Raw genomic sequence first — 9349 nt, 5'->3', positions numbered from 1 at the left:
TATTAAAATTATAAAAATGCCCTTAAATGATTTATTCAATGAAAAGTAATTAGCTGTCATTATATGAAAAGTTAATATATAAAAAGAATTATAATCTTAGGAGAAAGGTGTTTTTAAAGTTGCTTATATTTCAATTAAAGTTTAAAATGTGACAAAAATAATTTATTATTTGCATAATTTATGTAAAGGTAAAATTATTAACGACACATTACTTAGCTTTTTTAACACTTTAGATATTACTTTACAATTAATGACATGTTGACGTTTTCAAATCATGAAAAATTTTCTTAAAACTAAGTCGGTGTTGAAGTGAAGTTTTTCCTTTAAATATTGGCCCTGCAATATGGTGGCTATGCGTTCGCGCGGCAAGCTCCCATATAAATATAGATATTTCATATTATTTTGAATAAATCTTTCATTTTAGTGCGATAAATATTTTTAAAATATTTGTTTTTTGCTTTAATAAATTATCATCAACTTAACCATATTTTGTTCGTCTTTTTGCTCTTTAGTTTTAGGGTTTTAATTTAGTCGGTCCAAATACCTATCCAGCGCCTAATCCAACTTTGCAAACTAGATAGTCTATAAACACATGAATTGGATAAAGTTTCTTACATCTTTTTTTTTTTTTTTTATAAAACATGGAGTCCATCAAATTTGACAATTTAAGTATTTTCAATAATTTAAATAGTGACATGTCATTAATGTTGAGAATTCCACTTAAAAGTTTGTCCCACATTGAAAAATTAGAGTGAATGATGAGTGTTTATATACATGATTTGGTTCAAAACCCAATAGACTTAAACTTCTGGATCAAGTTGGTGTTCATCCATGTATATCAAGCCCACCCATAGGCTCCTCCGATCTTAACAAGTGGTATCAGAGTCGATGGTTCGTAATTCTAAATCAGCGACATCATAAAAAGTCGGACCAAGTGTGTAATCGAGGCTAATGAGGATCATTTAGGCCTGGAATAGATTTAAATAGAGTCAAGACGTGGGAGGTAGAATTGGTTCAGAGGCACGTGGAATGCAATCCGAGACACGTAAGGCGCCAATGGTACGGCCCACTTGAGCAACTGTTGAAGAATTGAGCTTACTCCCATAAAGGAGACAGATTACGTTCAAGGGAGAGCAGTTGGAATCACAAGTGAGGGGGAAATTGTTGAGAATTCCACTTGTGAACTTGTCCCACATTGAAATTGGGGAGATTGTTGAGAATTCCAAAAGCTTAAGCTTACTGGGTTAGGTTGGTGTTCACTCATGTATATCAAGTCTATCCATAGGCTCTTCTGGTCCTAACAATTAATGGCAAGAGAGACCAAAAAAAATTCGAGAACTTTCAACTTTATGCAATGAACCTCATATTAAAATATTTTTTTTATTTTTAATTGTATTTGATATTAAAATACCACTTTAGTACACATAATCATATTCATTATTAGAGAGAAAAGACAAAAAAAATAAATCATATTGATAGAATATTTGGTAATATTGACTATAAACAATGTAATTATTTTTAACTATTGTGTTAATGACATTTATTTATAGAAAAAGAGGTAAATAGAAAAAATATCAATTGTAATTAAAGAGAACTTTGTTCTTAAACTTATCCTATGTTTGAAGAGGTCTAGAACTTAAATTTGTGTTAGATTTGGATAAGATATAATATAAAATTATATTAAAATTTATTCGAATCTACCCAAATTCAAATTTAAAGTTTGAAATTCACACTCTCATAGAATCAACCAATCAAGAGTTAATTGATTTGAGAAAAAAAATAAACAAAGAAATTTCAAAATCAAACTTAAGCTTGCCTTGTTAATTAAACGACTGAGCTTATTCTCTTCATATCCTGCCCATTACTAAATGAGTTAAACTAAACATGTCTAAATATGTTTAAATTTTCATCATTAATTAATTAAATTTGAAATTTTTTATAAACAAGTTGTTTGATTCAATTGTAATTTAGGTATAATGCTTTGACTTGTATTTTATTATATCACCAAGGGTTCATTTGGATCAAGGATTTTGCTTGGAGAAAGGAAATAAAAAAAAATCATTTTTTTATTATATTTCCTATTTCTATCAAATATTATTAAAAATTAAAATATGTTAAATGTAAATAATGTGTAAAAATAAATTTTTGTTTGTCAATTTGAAATGTATTTTATTTTCTTTCTTACTTTCCTTAATAACCAAATATGAAAAAATGAATTCCTTCGCAATGCTCTTTCCTTTTTTCAATATTTTTCAAGTTCTAATTGAAGCATAAAATTTTTAAAATGTAAATAAAAATATGACTCAAGAGAAAATACTTTTAAAAAACATATATATATATATATATATATATGTATGTATGTATATAATAATGTCAATTTATAAAAAGTTCCAAGTCAAATTTATAAATGAAGCCAAGTCATCCCAACGTTCATAAATTTAATTTCCTGTTGTATCACCAATAAACGATAGAGATCAAATGGAAAATTGAAAAACTATCTTCAGTCTAATATTTGTCAATCTAATTTAATCATACCAACAAGGTCCAATTAAAAAATTGATTTTGTTTCAAATTAAATGGGCCCATAAGAGAATTTAAAATGTAAATTTTTTAAATAAGAAAATTTTATGCATTTCATTAAAATATTTTTCAACAAATACAATATCTCAATTATATATATATATATATATATTACCAAAAAAATAATATTGCAAACATTTATATATTATGTATGTATATTTGTATATATGTAGGCATTCTGACTGATTTGATACTAAACTATTAAAAGATTATCTAAATAACAAATAATAATAAGAACAAATTTAAAACAAAAGAATAAAGAATTAACATTCTAATCTAAATTTTTGTTAAATATTTTAAATCTCAATTTTAAGACATAATATAGTGAATTTGTTCTAAAATTTAAAAATAACGTACAAATTCAATTTATAATTAAATCATTTTTGTAAATACCATTTAAAATTTAGTCAAATTAAAATATAATTAAATATTCATAATTAGCATACTTTTTATTTAATTATTTTAGAGAGAGAGAGGTAGAAAATTAAATACAAAAAAGAAAAGTAAAAAAAAAAAAACTTTATTTGACTACTATCACATGTCTTGTTTGAGAGAGAGAGAGAGAGAGAGTTAAAAGAAATGAGGAGAGTAAAAAAAAATGTCAACAAATTCCTCCTGACACATGTTTAATCGCTAAAGAGAGTTAAAAAGAAAAAGGGAAAAAAATACTTCTTTTTTGTTTTTCAAAAAGAAGGCAACAGAAGGAAAGGGAAAATAAAAGTAAAAAACGGGTGAAAAACCTAATGTTGACATGTGTCCTTTTTCAAGTTCAACTTTAATATATAGTATCAATAAATAAATAATTCAAGTTTAGAAAATATTTTAATTTTATCTAAATAAAAAATTCTAAATTGTGCGATTGAGGAATGATCATTGGACATTTCATTCTATTGCAAAAAGATAATTGACATTACCATAATGAATTAAGGTTAAAATGCAATGATAATTGATGGTATTTAATCTTCCTTGAATACCGACTTAGTGAAGAGACTAGTTCACTAGGTTGATGGTCAACTAATGGTCAACAATCAAATTGATGTATCAATAATAACTTTACTAAAAATTTTACAATATTTTTAATATTAGCTTTAAGTTTTTCATTGATTCATTTCCCTTCCAAACTTTTACATTCAAAACTTTCTAATTTAACCTTTTTCTTAAAAAAAAAAAAATTGCAAGAATTACATGTGAAAAGGATATGATTTTGTCAAACTGTATGCATTTCCGATAAAATATAAACTCAACCTAATTTTAAGCCCAAGTCATTAGTCCAACTCATTGGGCCAAGCTAGGTTTAATAGTGCTAATGATAAGTATAAATTAGGCTCTGATACCAAATAGGCACTCGGTGTACGATCGTAGGTTAGAATGTGGAAGAAAGGAACAAAATGTAATAAGAACGAAGGAACAAAATGTAATAAGAATACACTGCGAGGAATTTCATTGAACTCCAACAAAAGGATTACAAGGACAAGAGGAATACATCGTGGCTCTTACAAAAGAAGAGACTTCTTTTCTCTCACTTACTCTGCTTGGCTAGAGGCTAAAACCTCTTTTATATAAATGAGCGAGGGAATATGTCATGACATCTTGGAATATGTCACTGACATATTCTTTTTATTATCTCCTTTACACAACTTTTGATAAATAACAACAAAAATAAAGTTGAGCATGCAAAAAATGACAATACAAATAAAGATAAAGTAAAGCACACTGAAAATGAGACTAATGCCCATATGATTGCTTTAGTGCTTCAGTGGTCCATTCTCAGCATGTATTCCTCCTCTTCTTCAGTTGGGTAGACCGCAATTATCTTTAGGTCTTCAATGGTCTCATTACTCTCTATTTGTTCCATATAATAAAGTATCAACCTGTTCATTAGGTAAGTATTATAGAAATGAGGAAACAAGACTGGGTAATAAGAGTTTTTGGTTCTTCCATCATCCTGAAAGTGCACTGAGTTGAATAAATCTTTTGGTAATCTGTTCGGGTCGATTGATTTATGTGGCATAGTATTTTCCTTGTATCAACCCAATTTCGTGCTGAAAGGTGCGGGATTTGCAAAGAGATTTTCTTTGAAACTTCGTATCCTTCCGTAGATAGGAGAGATATTAACATACTCACTTTCATCTTGGATTTGGATCTCACATTTGAGGTGGAAAATAACCAGTAAATATGGGGACCCAGTAATGAAATCTAATTGTTCAACCCATTATGCTACTATTTTAAAAATTGTAGTCAATCATTAAAGTAACTATATTTGTGTGGTCTTTGTCTATGATATGTTATGAAGGCATAGGCCCAGGATTTGTGAAAGATCATTCCGAGACGATAGGTCCTTGTAACGTACCAGAGGAGGAATGCTTCCTTAAGGAATGTCAAATAAGAAAGTATAGGGACCCAAAGGCTAATGATGTATGGAAAAAGAGTGTCAGTCCAAGTATTTTATCGGTACATCAACTAATCCATATTTTGAGAGGAGAATGGACTAGAGACCTTGGATTATTTTATGATTTCCCTTATCAATGGTGTGGCTAAGGATGCTATCTTGGATTTTACTAGGAATGGTCTGAACAAGTTGAGAAAGAGATTAGGTGTGACAACCCGAATAAAATGGAATTTAAATAATAAAGAGGAAAAAGGGAATTATCAGAGAACTTGTCGACGAAGAGAGGATTCGTCGACAAAGGTATAAGAGAATTCGTCGACGAAGACTGAATTTTGTTGACAAGGAAATAACGAGCGAGATTTTGAGCCAACTGAATTTCGTCGACGAGGACTGAATTTTGTCGACGAAATTATTAAAGGATTCATCAACGAATAGCGTGGCTCGTCGACGAATCTCCTGTTCCATAAATATCAAAATCCAAATTTTAACTTCATTGTTAAGCAAACTTTTTTTTTTCTCTCTCCTCCATTCGGCCCTCTCTCTCTTTCATCGATTTTGGGCCAGATTTACGCCGGATCGACAATCCGAAGTCACCACGACGCTCTTGGGGAAATTCTCTCCAAATCTGCCGGAGCAGATCATTGGTGAAAGTAAGTTGGAAATCATCCTTAAGTTGAGATAAGGTTTTTTAAATCAAATTTGATTTTATGGTAATTATAAGAAATGATGTACACATAGAAATACTGAAGTTTAGTACTGTGAGTTTTCATTTTCAGGGTCTTGATCAGGAAATCCTACGGGTGTCAGGTTAGGATATTTTAGGGGCTTTCTTAGTAGTCAGGTAAGGGAATAAATTAAAGCAATCATTTTTATGTAAATTATTATATTTATGAAAAAAGTTATTTTCTAAAAAGCATGTATTATAGTTATAAATTACGAAGAAAATGTACATTTGAGAAAAATACTACTAATATGTTGAAATATATATACATGTATGAGATGCCAGAAAGTATGATTTTAAAATGTAATGTATGCTTTTATACAGAAAATGTGTGGCATGAATATTATTTTACGTGAAAAAATATTATGATATGATAATGATATGAATGTAATATGATTTGAGAAGTTATGAAAGTATACAGTACATTATGATTCTAACAAATATATGATTAAATGATTATTTTCAGAATGACGTATTTATATATGATTTCAACGTAAGGTCGTATGTATGTATGATTCCGGCGCAAGGCCGTATGTATGTATGATTTCAGCGCAAGGTCGTATTTATGTATGATTTTGATGCAAGGCTGTAATTATAAAATGTTCGACACATAGCCATAATTATGAAAGATGCTATAATATCATGTATTATATGTTATTAGAACCCGGATGTTAGTTTAGTTCAATTTCAGGAGCCCGGTACCGTAGCTATATAGATAAGATATCTATGTTCAGATTAGTGCTAACCACTCCACGAGGGGGTGGGAGATGGATAACCGATGTGGCTTTCAGTAAAGTGTGGACATCCACCTAGCAATCCGGACTAGGGTGTGGCAAGTCCATCGTACTTACAAACATTTTTGACTCGACAGTGGTCGGCCAGCCATTATCGGGTCCCGCTTTCGGGCTGCACAACCCGTCATGGGGGGTAATACGTGACATTAACTAACTATTCATCTTGGGTATGTTTTCAATATTATCAGTTATAACAAATGTTTTACGTACGATATGATTTATTAGTAAGTACGAAAGTAAATGATTATTCAGTTTGTTACGATAAATGTCTACAGATATATGAAATGTATCGTATATGTATAATTGCATTAAATGTTCATGTTGCAACACAGCTGTATTTAGTTTATTTTCCCTTACTGAAAAGTGTCTCACCCCCGAACTAAATATATTTTTCAGGAGACCCAGAGTGACCGGCGGGTCGTGGCTGCCGTTGAGTCAGTGATATTACCCCGTTAGAAGGGTAAGATTTTGTACTAGGGTTAGAATTATTTTGTGCTTGACCCTATAGTCATTTTGATGTTTATGAGGATGTATATAAATACAGTTTTATGATGTTGTAGTAAACTCTGGTATTATGTTTCATGATTGGATGATTGAGATTTTATACTTGCTACTGCTTAGGTTTCCGCTGTGATTGACAAGTGTCCTCATTACCCACGAGTTCGGGTTGACTTTTTTATTTATTATGTTACGCTTTATATTTAGGAAATTGAGGTCGTTACATTAGGAGGATGAGGATACCATTAGGAAGAGAACCTAGGGATGAGTTTGAGGATTTGTTGGTCTTGAGAGGAAGTCACTAAGGATATTGTGCTTCCCTTTGATGTGCTTTACTTCAAATTTATACCATGAAAATCAGTTTGTCCATCTAAGAAGTTGTCCTTGCGGGAGGATCTTCTGCTTGAATTGGATCATTTTTTGAAAGGAAGACATATCCATTTTAATTGCAAAAGTATGTTCAATCAGATGAAATTCGAACTTTTCAATCTTTCTTTTTATCACCAATATTTCTTTAAAGGTGGACTAATAGTGTGATTCTGATTCTTTGAATGATCCACTCTTGTATCCACAAATATGTCTAGTCTTATCTTCTTTTTCCTTAATTAAGGTTGCGCCCCAATAGAAATCACTAGCATCAATTTGTAAGATTCTTTTTTCTTTATCAAGAACCTGGAGTGGTGGTAATTTTATGGTAATTTCTTTGAGTGATTTACCGCCTCTGTGTGTTTAGCTTCCCAATGGGGCACATATTTCTTTTTCAAAAGCCAGTGGAGTAGTGTTGTGTAAGCTGCCAGCTTTGAAACAAAATCTGTCATATAATTGACAATATCAAGGAACTGCTGCAATTATTTTGTCATTATCCAGTTATCTGGAAAGGTGTTGAGTTGTGTAGCAATATGTGATTGTAGCTCATATTTTCCTTAACTAATTTTCATCTTAAGAAAATCAATTGTTTCGACATCAATAATTATTTTTTTATGACAGTATAACTCTGTAGTGCTCCATAATATCTGTGAACAGATTTAGAAACTTAGCATGTGCTGATGTGTCCTTTGAAAATAGAAGGATATCATCAATATAGATCAGAGCATGATGAAGTATAGGCTAAAAGATCTTGATCATTGTCTTTTGGAATATAGATGGGGCCACTTTAAACCCAAATGACATAACAATTCATTGATAGTGGAAATTAGGTATGCAGAAGGTCCTATTGCCAGTCATATGAATGAATGCCCAATTTCCAAAAGTCTATTTTCAAGTCAAATTTTGCAAAGATTTGGACCTCCGATAATTGTGAAAATAAACTGATCCTATTTGGCAATGGGAACTTGTCGTCAACCAAAAAAATGGTTGAGGGGGCGGCAGTTGATGACAAGCCTAAGCTTTCCTCGAGATTGTTCAACCCTTTTGTTGACATAGAAAACTTCACAAGCAAATAGAAAACTTCACAAGCCCACTGTGACCTTGATGGTTCGATGAACCCTTCTTCTTAAAGTTAGGTCAACTCATTCTAGGTCAAAGAATAGTGCTCTTGATTCATCCCTTTGTGACTGACTTTAGTTGGGTTTATATCTTCATTCTTTTTTAAGGGGAGGCTGACAAAGAACTCTAAATTCTTGCACAACGACTTTGGACACTTCTTTAAAAACTCACTATGACTGTTGCACAATTTTCCTAAATTAATTGAGCCTTAATTTCATCCAAAGATTGGATGATCTAGAAGAGATTATGGGTCTTTAATATTCATGTAAAAACAAAATATTAATAATTTAATAACCTTCAAATTATTTTTCAAAAAAGTAATTTCATTTTTTGTGATTATGCTTATAATTTATTATCAATCATATTTCTTACTATAATATATTAAGAGAAAATAATATTTTTTCAAAAAAAAATCTGTTTTTCAAATGACATTACACTTTTTAGATTTATTATAATTATCAAAATATCACAAGTGTTTTGTTCAATGAAAAGAAATTAGGTGTCATTAAATGGAAAGTTATCCTATTAGCAAAATTATAATCTTAGGGGGGAAAGGGGGTGCCTATATTTCAACTAAAGTAAAAAATGTGACAAAAATAAATTTTCACTTGCATAATTAATGCAAAGGTGGAATTATTAACGACAGGTTATTTAACTTTTTTACCGTTTACGAATTATTTCAGAATTAATGGCATGTTAGTGGTTTCTAATCGTGGGAAATTTAAAGCAAGCATGCGATGTCATATTGACCCTTTAAATAACGGCCCTGTAGTATGGTGGCCACGTGTACATATAAAGAGGAAAAAAAGGCCAATCAGCTCTTTCCTTTTATCGACCCAAAAGAGTCTCACGCGCGTTGAGGAGCGTGGGTACCAAACACTG

Source organism: Malania oleifera, chromosome 12 (assembly GCF_029873635.1).
Source record: "Malania oleifera isolate guangnan ecotype guangnan chromosome 12, ASM2987363v1, whole genome shotgun sequence".
NCBI classification, from domain to species: domain Eukaryota; kingdom Viridiplantae; phylum Streptophyta; class Magnoliopsida; order Santalales; family Ximeniaceae; genus Malania; species Malania oleifera.
This window is presented reverse-complemented; position numbering follows the sequence as displayed.